This window comes from Rhyacophila brunnea, unplaced genomic scaffold (assembly GCF_057557595.1).
Source record: "Rhyacophila brunnea isolate RB1 unplaced genomic scaffold, BYU_Rbru_1.0 scaffold_10, whole genome shotgun sequence".
Lineage (NCBI taxonomy): Eukaryota > Metazoa > Arthropoda > Insecta > Trichoptera > Rhyacophilidae > Rhyacophila > Rhyacophila brunnea.
The window spans coordinates 37,050,621-37,060,746 of NW_028232752.1; positions in this window are offsets into that span (position 1 = coordinate 37,050,621).

A 10,126-nucleotide genomic window follows, 5' to 3' on the forward strand; every position below is an offset into this window, starting at 1 on the left:
GTTAGTAATTTTTCAACGCAATAATAATATTTATTATTTTTTTTTTAAACTTGGCACGTAGCTTTATTAGCGTATATTAGCGTATTTTTGAAGCCTCGATATTATGATCGTTCGAGACAAGACCCAACAGATATAGACAACAGATGTATCATTTAATTATTTAGTCTCTTTATTTAAATCGTCTAATATAAATAGTTACCCATGCCAAATATATATATATATACAAAATAAATAAAATTTGAACATATAATATTGTGTATAAATAAATGAAAGCAACCTCCAGTCATCCGTTCCTATAAAGACGCACTTAACGAGAGTAGAAATGTTTTTAACTCACCGCAAATTGCTGATATCTTGTACAGTGTGGTTAAAATAAAGCATCCTTCGCCATAAAATTATATATTCTTATTTTTTCATTAGCTACACAATCCGATATGAATCTATACCGCTCCATGAAGAGATTTCTTAACAAATTGCTTCTTAACGATAAATGGATATTAGCCACTTGCTCAACCTATTAGGTCCATACTCTGAATCGAAACACATATTGACAAATAACATGTTAATTTGCCAAACCCTAGATTCAAACTCAACATATCCGCCAAATCTTAAAAATACAGTGGTACAAAAAATAATGTTTCAGTTCGAAAATTCGGAACAATCTTACATTTCTTAATATAGGTACATTTTTTAAATAACACCTAAAATTTAGTTATTTTGGACATTTTCCCGTAATTATTAATTGCATCAATAAATCTCACCGCCTAGAATGCGATTGGCGTGAACTCAAGCCTCGTTCGGTACGGTATTTGGGGTTGTTCCAAATTATGTTTGTTAAACAAACAAAGAAGTCACAATCTTAAATTTTTCATTCTTGCATAAGCATTATTAATTGTATAAAATAAGTTTATTAAAAAAGTTTTTATTCTGCAAATTGTATAGGAAAATAATCGTAGATAGCACAATGTTATAATAATAGACTTATTTAAGAAGTAAGAAGAAAACAAATTGGTAAAATTTTGCTAAGACAAAAACTTTTTTAATAAGTTTACTTTAACTATTTGTTTTCCACCCGCCCACTCACTTTTCGAGCGTCATTCAATTCCATTGTGAGCTGAAATCGCTATTCTAAACACTCCGAGAGAAATAAATTATCGCCAGGAGAAAACATCCTACGCCCCGATTATATTTTCAATGACACACGATCTGTCATGGTGGTAGCTCTCAAAATTTAAACTAATATACACCCCTTTTGGCAGATTCTTGCGCTTAGTTACTTGATCAGTACAACAGAATGGCGAAACCATGACATGAAGAAATTGTTTATGGAAAGCGCTTAGTAATAAAATAAAACGAACTCGAACGTACGCGTAGAATTCACAACTATTGTCGAACAAGAACTTCTTGTCTACGTGTTAAAACTGTGAACTAACAAGCCCCTCCCATGCAGTTAATCGTACTTCCGTTTCAAATGATGGACGCCCCTAAATGTATCATTTCGCTTAGCTTTAGTGGTGTACGGATCTATCAATTTACGTAATTTGATGTTTTTTATAATAAACAAATATATATACTTAAAAAGATATGGGTGATGTTAAAATTACTATTTTAATAAACTTTCGGTTCATTCCGAAGAAGAAAAGGAGTCGCATCTAAAAAGAGAGCCGACAGATTATTTTTAAACACGCGTTACCACTATGGCAGGTACGTCACTGAGAAGTCTTCCATATGCGACTACAGCGACTTCCGGTTATCGACGAGATCCTGTTGTCGGACAGTATTAAGTCACATTATCGGTGTCAGTACGCTTTTAGGTGATCAGCCAAATACAGTGTTTTTTTCTTAAACATTATAATTTTGCCTAAAAAATAAAATAAATGTTATTTAATAATTAATGTAGGGTTTATAAAAATGATTAGCTGTGTTGTATAAAGCTTAGTGCTCAACCGAATTGAGAAAAACAAAGACGGTTGGTATATTGCTTTAATACGGTGTAGATGGTGGCACTCACATCTAGTACGTAAGGTGCTGGCCTCTCATCCGGGTGCCCCGAGTTCGATTCTAGGTCCGGTCACAATATATGTATGTGAATTTCTCAAAGCCTGTGTGCTTGAGATTGTTTACTTTCAATTACTAAATACAATACTGTCATTGACCCTCATGTTCCGCTGTAGTTTTAAAACACTATATAAATATAGGTATTAACTATTAAAAAGAAAACATATAATATGTACATATTATGTTAACGCCCACGATGGCCGAGCGGTTTAAGCGTCAGCCTATAACGGCGCGGGGTCCCAGGTTCGAATCCTGGGTCTGGCAAGTGCACACACATATTGTTTTTTAAGTTTGTGTCTGTGTCAGAGTATGAACATAATAGGTTGATAAAGTGGCTAACATCCATTTCTCGTAAAAACAAAAAAATCTGTTAATACAAACTTACACTCTGTAGAGGCCCATATTATTATGACTCATTAGGATCGGATATGATTTAAAAAAAGATAATATATATGTGTAGGTATATACGTACACATACATATATATTTAACTATCGAGTATGCAGACCTCAATAAAATTATACAGATTACAATATGATTATCAGTTTTATATGATTTTAAGAACAATGTATCATGATAAGAAACATATTGTACAGAAAGGTGATAATTATATACAAAAAATGCACTGGATATAGATTATATTCCTGAATTAAAATAAGTTTTTATAGTATCTGAGGTTTATCTGGAGTAAGTACCTATATACTTTGATCCCAATTAGGATTTCATAGTTATTTAACCATAAAGAAAATTTCAGTGTACATAATGCAGATGCAGATGATTGATATCAGCTGAAAACACCAAGTTACAAACGGCAAGGTGGTGTCGACTATAAAAAAGGCTAAAGAAATTATCAAATAAGTAATTCGAATATGAAAATACTTTGATATTCGAGGCAGGATTTGAGACAAGATTTCTGGTAAGGAAGGCACTGACAAAAGAAAAACGTACTATCTCAAGAATTTCAGAGACAGGTTTAAGTTCATCATCATCAGCAATTATTGCAACAGCATCCCTGTTCAGAGCAACTACATATAGCAAATGGTTACAGTCATCGCCCGTGTCCGGTAGAAATAGCCTAAAGTAGCTCTCCAATATCCGAACATAATATTAAACTGATGCAAAATATGAAGGCGTGATATGCATGACGCACACTCGGATTCCGATAATAATCCTTACCGATTACGAGATAAGGAGTGAAAAACGACGGCTCTGCTTAATCGATTTAGTGAAGAGGGTGTATTAGACAGAATAAGAATTGAAATCGAGACTTGATTCAACATTATGATGGGCTGGTTAGTGTCTTATAAGGTTATACTGTAACGTAACCATGGCCCCCACATCCTGAAGCGGGTTTCCAAGGCAGTGTAATGTTTTACAGTAGTATTCCCCAAAATGGTATTCCGCGGAACTCCAGGGTTCCGTGTATTTTTAAATACATCCACTTCAATAATTATTGTCGGCCTTCGCATCATATTATGAAGCACTGATCGCAACTCCCCTTTGTGATAAACAAGTAACATGCGACCCTTCGCCATATATAATGAAAATTCATTTTTATTAGTCAGGAAATACACTAAAAATATATTATAAAATAAAATTTTATTCGTGTAATAGCGCCTTTGTGCAAAGAGCAAATTTGTGGTGTGTTTATCTCAATTAACTGATCGACCCGCCAAACTGGGCCCCCTTTGAGCATAGGCTTCCGGTCTAGAGCCCTGTCACCCCCCCCCCCATCCTTGTACGGGTCATGAACGTAACCTACAGTCAGTGATTACCCACATGCTGTGCTTTAGAGAAAATATGACAATTCTTACTTTAAATGATATGACGTATCGGTTTAACCAAAATATCGGATGAGTTCATCGCCAGTCAGATAAACTTTTGCAAACAATTACAGTCAAAAATCAATTTTAAATAGAATAAGCGACGGCTCTTGTGGTGCATTGTGTAAGGCGCTGGCCTTCCATCCGGGTGTTCTGGGCTCGATCTGGTGAGGACACAATCTATTTATGTGATTTTCTCAAAGCCCGGGTGTTTATAATTGTTCAAAATTACTAACAGCAACTAACTACTTGGTACGAAATACAAGGACATGTGTATTAATAATACCTATATATAAAAAAAAATAGAATAGAATAGAATGCTTACGCTTAAATGCGTAGGTAGGTACTGTAGGTAACATTTATAATGTATTTAATACCTATGTAGATAAAATGCATAATATGTACCGATCAAGTTGTTTTAATCATTCCGCCAACATGTTTTTCTCAAGGCAATTAAACATTTCAAAATTTCAAAATGAAAATGAGTAAACATACCTATAGTCATGCTATTAGGTAATTAGGTAGAAAAGAATGATAATACGAATTTAAATTTACATGTATGACAAATCTTCAAAGCTCTCAATAGGCATACTAGGTACATTTTAAATTATTATATCGGGGTGTATATTTTTAAAAAGTTTAACATCCGCTGTACTTGGCGCATTGTCCCATTTTAAAATAAGAATAAATTAATACACTTTACGGAAAGCGTACCACCCACCCTTAAGGTTTGCGGGCCTCCCTTTGTTCCATTATTTGCGGAGAGGATCTGGTGTTAGCGAACAATGGGGTTGTTTTTTGAACGAGGTAATTGAACTTAATCGACTGACTGGGGGTGGGTGTAACAAGGTAAAACACTGGCATTTTATTACATCGAACGTACATATTATACTCTTATACATATTATTATAGGGCACATGCATTGGTGTGCGTATTTTTTGTATTATATAATTACTACATTCATATTATATTAAGAATCCTATGGAATTATTTAAAATCGAGTTTTTTGCATATTGTAATTTTCAGTGTATTAATACAAACTTGTAGTCGGCAACTGCTTTTTGCGGTCCGTATGGTGAATTATTTCAATAAGAAAATATGTTGTATGGGTAAAAAAAAAAATAGGAACTTACGCGGATTTTTCAAAAAAATATTTTTGAATCTTTTTAATGAAGTTAATGACGTACCAAACAGGCTACAGATGGAAATAGAAATACTCACCAAAATAAGGAATGATAAGTTTAGCAAAAAAGATGATTTTTGCTAATAAGCACTTTCAGCCATAAGTTTTAGACGGAATGTTTTCAAATGAGTAAAGATAAGTTGGTTAACTGAAAACTGACGAAAAGGTGACATTAAGCAGAGAAATATTCAGTAATATGTATGTAGATTCTATATTGTATTTTCCTCTTTTATTTATTTTTTCACATTCCTTTTTTATCTTAATCCTTATGCCCTATTATTAAAACCAATTTGAATGTGGCACATGAATCGAAGATGGTTACCGACCTCTGAATTAAATCATTGCATTTTAAGTCACTTGGATATTTAATATTTACCTTGCCACATTAAAATATGCAATTTAAATTCGATAAAACATACCTAATAGTGCCAAGAATATTGTGAATTGATTTTCAAGGTACTACAAATGAGATTATTAGATCTTAAATCGTTACTAATATTTATATGATGATAGATTATTAGCACCACAATTTGGAGAAATATGAATATTCAGTTTCCATACATTTAATAAAAACTAACTTAAGGTGAATGCTATGTCTACTAGAGACACCTAGCGGAAAAAAATGCAAAGCTTGAGATTTGAGACAGTTCTACCAAATATATAAATGCCTATTCAATTGATGACTATGAGTTCATTCTAAAATTTTTCAGTTAAGCCAAGCATGATTTTCCCTGGGACTCGAATCCGCGACCTAAGAAGTTAGTGGCCCTTGTTTCGTCCACCACTGCACATACGCACACTAGAAATAAAATGTACTGTAATATAATTGAAATTTCAATTAAATATGATTGGATTGTCGTATTTGTATATTTTTAATGAGATGTAGTACGCGTACGCCATTGTTTTATAATACTTTGCAAGAAAACAACAATATCGTTTGCAAATCAAATATAATATTTATTCTTAATTCAATGGTTCAGTATTATTTTTCATAATATATTATGTATATTAAATATGTATGCTAGTAATATACCTTAGTAGATTGGTATAGCTTTTCAATATGCATATCAAATTTATGCAGGCAAAAACCAAACAAATTAATAATATGTAGGAAGCATTATGTACCATTACTAAGTAAGGGAGGGTTATACCTTTTGGTATAACAACTTTTGATGCCGATTTTGCAACGTTTTAGTGTGGTTTAAATGATAACTACAGTCAAACTACATTTTTAAGTTGACGCAATAAAACGTGTCTTAAAACTATTATCTATAAGTACTCTAAATAGCCGCTTATAACTGTTTTGGTGAATCTAAAAGTGTGTTGAAATATTTTGCGATTTTTGACAGATGCGGATGAGAATAGTGTGAATTTTACTATAACTTAATCTGAAATGTCAAATTACTTATATTTTATTTAATTATTAGCCTACAATATCCACTAAACTGACTAAACACTCCCAGTTTGGTTAGGTATTTACCTAGCAAGTAATAATTAATTTTAGTGTCTCCATAAAAAATATCACCTGATAAGCCGTCTTTAGAGTTATCTTTGTTATAAATACAGTTTAGACATGATTTTTTAAAACATTCCCATTCTATATTCCTAAAACAAAACGAATAATGAAAACTTGTAATGTGGTAACTGTAGAACATAGGTAGGTACTTACATAATATTTTATTTTAGTTTTTAAAATAACCAATTTTTCTTCTTGGACCATCTTTAGAAGAAAAATGAGTAGGCAAGGTTTATTTTACGCCTTGTTACGGTATTAAAATCCGATATTATTATATCTTCCCACTTACACTGTTGTAAGCTTACGTTTATATTGGCTCGTGGTGTCCACAGCGAATGTGTTTATATATATAATATATATATATATATATATAAGTATATTTTTTTTATTATATTATTAATTTACAAGATTTAAGAACGTAGCATTTGTTCATTTAGCATACATCCACTGAAACATAGAAGACGCATCTACTGGTGCACTTGGTCGTTTTAGAATTTCGACATAATAATTATAATATGGACATGCATTGTCCATTGACACATATTATATTAAAAATCAAATTTCTAGTAAACCAGGATGTGGATAATTGTGTAGGTAGTGTTATCTTTCAGTTTTTCTCTTTCCATACTGCTTATAAGAATAAATTGATTAAATTATCAATAACTATACAATACTCCTAGTCGGCGGACAATGTACTCAGATATTGAAGATAAGACCGATTAGAGTTAGACAACTCGGTATAGCGATACCTGGAGGATGGTTGTGCAGTCGGCCATCGACCTGAATAGTCTGTCGCGGTAGTTTAACTGAGTAATAATAATTACTTATGTGAAATTACAAAATGATAATTGTGTTTGACAAAAAAATCTTTGTGTTTCACAACTAAACGTTTAATAGTTATGTTATGTGTACACCAAATTAAATGAGTTACTTTAGTTAGTTTCATTTTTATCCGTTTCTGAATAATACAGTAACCGTAAAGTAAACAATGAAATGGTACCAAGAAAAAAAATATTATGGAAATAAGCATACGTATTATACTTAATACATTTTGTTTTTCGTCGGCCGTTTGAGTCAATTTCATTGCATCTGGAGTATAGTTACATATACAATGGTTAGTTATATAACCTTTACCAAATACATCGTAAGGTATATAGACAAACTCAAGAACAGGAACTTAGAATGTGTTTTGGCCTACTCATCGCTCATCAGAATCGTTATTCTGGGTAATTTCCATCTGGTCTTCTTCTCCCAGTGTCAACAGTCAACATTACCCATCCATTTTATACATGCATGGTCGGCTAATAGCTACTTCTTCTGCAATCTACTTTCCGAAATGTCACTTACTTTTTCGTACGTGATTTGTCCACCTTGCGTACATCATAATAGATATTTGGTTGCTTATATAATATAAAACAATAGTATTTTTAAAACGATAGTTTCGAACCTTGATTAACATCGAGAACTATTATAATTATTATGATAGTCGAAAAAATGTAGCTGCATCCTCTCTAAGATTCTGCGTTTCAAGAATTTATACGGCCAGTTAAATTACCTATATCTCGTAGAATACACTACAATAGGGCCAGCTAACGTATATCAAAGAATAAAACTATATAATATTTAGTATAAGTATTCAATATCCCATCATTAGGCATTAGTAAAATAAATATTATATTAAGTTGCACCTAGTGGCGAAGGGTGGAGGTAGACTGTTAAGATCCAACATAAATAGTGCACTCTGTACTTCATCAGTCATACATATTTGTTTTCATTGAACTAAGAATACAATGTGTATATTATAGAGTTTGTTAATTTTAAAAATTCAATTAAACACTGCCTAATCCAAGCTATAGTAGATAATAGTAACAAAATATTCGTTTATCTATTAAATATCTAAAATTATACCATTAAACCATACATAATTATTTTAGATATTTTAAATTTCAAAAAACATAAAAAAACTACCAACACCATCTGTAATATGTATTGTTAATTCAACAAAAACAAATAAGCATGATTGAAAAGGTGAGCACTGTTTTTTTCGAATCGCCCATTGCATACTTAAACTATTATGGTTTGGTTTGGGCAGGGATTAATTGAATTTAAAAAAAACTAACCAGCAGCATCTGCGAATTGTATTCATAGTTCAATAAAAATAAATAAATGTGACACGAATTTTAGTGTGCAATATGTATGTCGAATCTTAGCAACCTACCTCCATCCTTCGCCAATGGTTGCATCATATCTGCATGGACCACACATGCACCAGAAAATATTATATAGGATTCTAATATAAGCTCTCGATGAGCTGATGATTAAGATGTGTATTTTTAACTGCATACTTATGTGTGATGTCCCTCTGAAGAAAATTTTCCGAACCATTCGGAGGCTTAACCACCGCTTAGCTTGACACCCAAAACTGAGCGCTAACAAGATCCGTGGAGGGGCTTCCCGGCCCCGCCCCCTTTGAAAATCTCGCCCCATAGGGCCTCGAGACGCTGCCACAGCCTTCCGGAAGCACTTTGTGCTACCTGTTTAACGGACGCCGGTTCATTTCTACACCGGATATACCGCCAAAAGCGCTCGGGTAAACTTGGACTATAAACAACCGCAGAGAATTTATTAAATTTATTATTAAAAGCTACCGAATATTAAAGATTACTTTTGGTGCATCAAATAATTTAACAATAACTACAAATTTTTATCACGTTTTATTGACACATACGAACCGTATTTTGGTAAACTTCATCGTCTTCATTGGCATCAATAAAGCTCTCTTACTAACAGTTTAAAAACCATAACGTGTTCATAAAAAAATATATAAATAAGTACAATATGACAGTCTCTTAATAAATACGTAAAAACCTAAGTAAATTATTTTGTTTTGATGTGTTATTTATGTGTTTAAATATATGAAAATAAACGATAAAAAATATGTGACAACAGTGATATTAAAATACAATGAACATAAAAATCAACAAAAGTGAGGTAAAATGCAATTGATTGTAATAGCACGTGTTAAATTGTTGATTGAATTAAATTAAATATAACAATGGAAGCTGAACCAGGAAGTCAAGTGAGAGAAAACCCTTTTCATTCATCATTAATGTCACCCGATGATGATTCGGAAAGTAGAACGTCAGAAGAAATTCAAGAATATGATTCAGAATTCGACGACAACAACAGTATAGACATTGTAAATGATAGAGAAGACAGTGTATTGTTAAACGACGATGTAGACCCGCCATCTTATATTAAAAAGAGCCATATGTTTTCTGTGATAAATAACTCTGATAATGTTGTCATAAAGGAAAATGTCGATAGAAATTTCGGAAGTACTAGCAGCGCTATTGCGTCGATCCAAAGTAAGAAGTTTTCAATAGATAACATATTGGGCATTGATAAGAATCGTTCGAGCCCTAGAAACGTGACAATATACGAACATCGGTCGCCGGATGATAAATTATTCGTGGATAGAATTTATGGTGGTCAAGTGCCAGATAAGTCTCAATCAGTTAATGGAGAAGGTATGCTTGTCAATATT